Genomic DNA, 5,140 nt, shown 5'->3' with positions numbered 1-5,140 from the left:
GCATGAAATCTACACATTCACTCAGGCAAATCTGAGAGCAGCATCTCTGAAAAAAAAACAAGGAAAACGTGTCGCACTCGGAACGACTGCAGGGTCACAACATCATTTGTGACAATATTTTTCCAGCTATGATCTTGGACAAGAACTTCTCAGAGGGAAACATCATGGTGGGCAAATTAAAAAAAAAAGTTCTAAATGAACCTGAGCTGCACGCTGAAATGTTGCAGTTTAAGAACAGGAGAATAAAGTTTGTTTTTGTGGACGCCACCACTGCTGTTTCATGCTTTCCACAAACATGAAGGAAGGTGATACTGATGTCCGCTCTTCACAAACATGCAGCTGTGTCATCAGGAAGTGACAAAAAAGCCCATAATTATCCTACACTTGCCAGCGAATGACCAGGAGAAGGCCAATGGTTGTGTTTTACAACATCCTGGATGCGTCCACATAAATACTGTTACGACCCGGCTCAGAGCGGGGAAAAGGGAAGCAACACACAACCAGTTGCAATTGGTACCATTAAAACTATTTATCATTAAAGGTTGTAAAAGAAAGTGCAAAGTTACAAGCTGAGACCAAAACTAAGGAAAAGGGCTGAGAGAGGTAGAGCTGAAGGAAACAAATTCCTCACTAACTGAAAAACTGGTGGAAAAAGAAAAAGAGTCAGCACCCCAACACAGTCTCACCCAACACATCAAATAACAATGTTAAGTCAAGTCCCCTTGGCGCCCACAGCCACCATGTATGGCAACCCAAGCCTGCCAGAATCACGCCACAATTCAGTCATGTTTCACCTGTGTGTGTGTGTGTATATATATATATATATATATATATATATATATATATGTGTGTATATATATTTATAAATACATATACTGTATATATATGTATATATATATATATACATATATATGTATACATATAAACATATATGTATATATATACATATATACATGTGTGTATATATATATACATATATATGTGTATATATATATATATGTATATATACATATATAAACACATATATATATATATATATATATATATATATATACAGTCATGGAAAAAATTATTAGACCACCCTTGTTTTCTTCAATTTCTTGTTAATTTTAATGCCTGGCTCAACTAAAGGTACATTTGTTTGGACAATTATAATGATAACAACAAAAATAGCTCATGAGAGTTTAATTTAAGAACTCAGAACTATTCATTTTCCATGGTTTTCTTGATAATAACCAAAATTACTTAAATTCTTACATCAATTGCTATGGCATTGTACCGCCAAAAACACTACTTTTAAGCATTCCATGTTTTCTTTTCTGTTTGCTTTAAACACATGATACACACAAGAGTTAATACTTGATTGCATAACCATTGTTTTTGATGACTGCAGCCATGCGTCTTGGCATGCTCTCCACCAGCTTCTGACATTGTTCTGCTGTCACAGCAGCCCATTCCTGTTGGACAAATTCAAACAAATTTTCTTTGTTTTTGGGCTTGTGGTTCTCCATTTTGAGTTTGATGATTTTCCACAGGTTTTCAATTGGATTAAGATCTGGTGATTGAGCAGGCCAAGGCATGGTGCGAATGTTGTGGTTCTCCATCCAGGCTTTAACTGATCTTGCCATGTGGCAAGGGGCATTGTCTTGTTGGAAAATCCAGTCATTCGAGGCAGGAAAGAGTTTTCCAGCTGATGGAAGAAGACTGTTTTCAAGGGTAGTCCTGTACATAACCTGGTTCATTCGGCCTTCACACAATTGCATTTGCCCTGTTCCACTCAGACTGAAACAACCCCAGATCATGACTGATCCACCCCCATGTTTTACTGTAGGGGCAAGACAGTCTGGGTTGTAAGCTTCTCCAGGCTTCCTCCTAACCAGTAAGTTGGCTGGAGTGGGCATCAATTCAAAATTGGATTCATCACTGAAGAGAACCTTGGCCCAATCATCAACAGTCCAATCCTTGTGGTCTCGAGCAAAGAGTAACCGGACCTTCCTCTGCCTTTCATTGATGAAGGGCTTCTTGTGTGCTCTGTCTGACTTCAAACCAGCTTCAACAAGTCGGTTTCGAACTGTCCTTGCCGAACAAGTCACATTTTTCGACAGTGCCCACTCATTTTTAAGGTCCCTGGAGGTCTGACGACAATTCCTGACACAGGAACGGATGAGTGCACGGTCATCTCGTGGGGTAGAAAGACGTTTCCTGCCACGGCCAGGTAGCAATTTGGTAGTGCCATGTTCAGCTTGGTTTTTTTTTGGTTGTAATGAACGGCTGTCTTGGAGATCTTCAGTTTTTTCGCTACCTGTCCCTCACTCATGCCAATTTCCAGCAGTGCCAAGATGGCTGCCTTTGTGGCTTCACATGATTCTTTTGTTTTAGGCATTATGTGAGAGCTGACAACTTCTGAGTTGTGCTACGGCTTGAATGTAAGCAGGAAACCACTCTAGGCCTTTGCATGTGCAGTGCTGCTTGTGACATGAAATGGCCTCTTACATACCCTGGGAATCAATTAAGCTTAAGAATGTCAAATAGGACATAAAGTATTATGTGACCAGCTGCATTTTTTGTTGTGTTCATTGTATTATACGTTTAGTGGTACCAGATATTAGAATGAACAAGAAATTGAAGACAACAAGGGTGGTCTAATAATTTTTTCCATGACATATGTATATGCTGCACGGTGGTGCAGTGGTCAGCACTGTGGCCTCACAGCAAGAAGGTTCCGGGTTTGAGTCCCGGCTCGGGCGTGGGATCTTTCTGTGTGAGTCTCCATGTTCTCCCTGTACCTGCATGGGTTCTCTCTGGTATTCCGGCTTCTTCCCCCCGTCCAAAGACATGCAAGTTGGGGACTAGGCTGATTGATACTCTAAATTGACCGTAGGTATGAATGTGAGTGTGAATGGTTGTTCGTCTCTCTATGTTGGCCCTGTGATGGACTGGTGACCTGTCCAGGGTGAACCCCGCCTCTTGATTGTTGATGCTGGGATAGGCTCCAGCCCCCCGCGACCCTTAATGTGTAGGAATAAGCGGAAGATGACGATGGATGGATGGATGGATATATATATATATATATATATATATATATATATATACATATATATAAAGGAAAATATATATTAAATGAAAGGGAGGAAGAGGAATCAAAAACAACAGCAAAGCTCATTCATGGGATATTTTCCTGCCTAGGCAGCTACAAGGCAGGCTAAGTTAGGCAAATTTTGTCGCACTAGGAGATCTGTGCTGAGCTGATGTGGTCCGCTTTCCTTGATCAGCGATTGGGCACAAACACTTCAAATTCAGTTGCTGGGAGAAAGGAAGGGTGGAGGTTATCATCATACTATAAAGACAGTGTTTTTAATACCATATTTGTCTCGCATTTGAACAGCTTTTTTTTTATGCCGATCTCTTAAGGGACTTAATTGCTGTGTAAAATGATGCATACTTTTTTTCACATTACGGTGAAAAAAATGCCAGCGTTGGGTTAGCAGGGAGACGCAGTGACGCAGCGACAGTTTTGCCATCTGTAAAGGCTGTTCTTAAAAGACAGAGACACATCATCATCATTGACTTTATTTTTGGGTCCTTGAGTATGTGTAGTTACACAGCTTGGTCTGTGGGGGTGTACACATTACTCTCCTTGATGTACTGAGGTGGTTCTAACACCTCCAGCAATGTTGTTTCCCATTAAGAATTCGACGACGCCTTTAATGGGCAATTAATTGCAAACAGCAACAGGAAAGAAACCCGTAATTAATTTAGACTGCACATGTACGCTGTGCACAGGCTGTGGGCTGTAACCCATCCAGATGCCACGTAAAACAGCACCGTAGCCACATTCCGAGACAGGCAACGCAGACGCAAGAATCACTGATTGGGAGCCACCAGTGCCTCTTGAAATACATACCGAATGCTGTGTGGTTGACTCACCTATCAATGACACTAAACTGTGAAACACAAATGGCTTAAAAAACGTATCACACTCCTGATGCACCTGGCTCCGCTTTAATTAAGCTGATGCCTTTTTGCAGTGCACTTTGAGGAGAGGAAGGTTGTGATTTGTATTTGAAACTTGTTCGTGGCAATAAAAACAGTCTCACCCTCGGATCTTTCACCACTGGTTGTGCGTTCAAATGACTAGCGTGTGTAGCCGGAGCGACTGGCGCTTCTCAGTGGATACTGACAGAAAAGCTGTCTTGTGAGTGAGCACACATTCAACAGCAAACGCCGGAGCTCCAGAGAATGACTGCACCTTCTGCTCATTTAGCTACACCACAATGTGGTCAAGCACACAGTTTTTGAATTCTTCCAACAGAAGCAGCTCCTTTAGAGAACCAAAATCATTCACTTTACAACTTTTAATCCTCTTATCAAGCAAGGTTCCCTCACAAACTAAACATGGATCTGGTTTGGGGCTTTTTTATGGTTTCTGAACTTCTGTCGGTAACCCTCGGGGACCAACTCATATGCACGCCAAACAGCAGTATTAACACACTCATAGTGAAGACTATCTGGTAACAGGAGTGCAGCAACAGCTTCTTGAGCTTTTCCAAGAATTTTGCACCACTGTAAAAGAGGCCATGGCCACTCTCTTTATGTTACGACCCAGGTCCGAGAGGGGGAAAGGGAAGCAACACACAACCAGTTGTAATGTAATTGGTTTCAGTAAAACTAATTATTATTAAAGGTTGTTTAAAAAAAACAGTGCAAAGTTACAAGCTGAGAACAAAACTAAGGGAAAAGGCTGGTGGCTGCTGCTCAAATCAAGAAGAATTATCCAGAGGTCCATTTACCAAGGGTGGACCTCAAACAAAAAACAAGTCAGGATGTTTCTTGAGAAGCTTGGAGGTTCCCTTGTCAAGGCGCACATGGAGGAAAGGGAACAGGTGCTGCGCGACCCAGCTGCTGCAGCCTTGGGCAGACAGCTGCAGAGCTCACCAACCACTCTGTCCACGCCCACAGCAACACAGAGCATCAGCGCCAACGTCCTCCTCAGCCAGCCCTGCCTCAACATCAGCCACCACAGCCACAGCACAACCCCAGTGAGACCACCTGATTCTAAAAGAGAGAGGTGTCAGGTCTGCCCCAGCAATAAGGACAGAAAGACAAACACATTGTGCTTCAGCTACACTGAATGATCACT

The sequence above is a fragment of the Aulostomus chinensis genome, chromosome 3 (assembly GCF_037954235.1).
Source record: "Aulostomus chinensis isolate RoL2024-O1b breed Wild chromosome 3, RoL_Achi_v1.0, whole genome shotgun sequence".
In the NCBI taxonomy this organism is placed as follows: domain Eukaryota; kingdom Metazoa; phylum Chordata; class Actinopteri; order Syngnathiformes; family Aulostomidae; genus Aulostomus; species Aulostomus chinensis.
Note: the sequence above shows the minus strand (reverse complement) of the source record.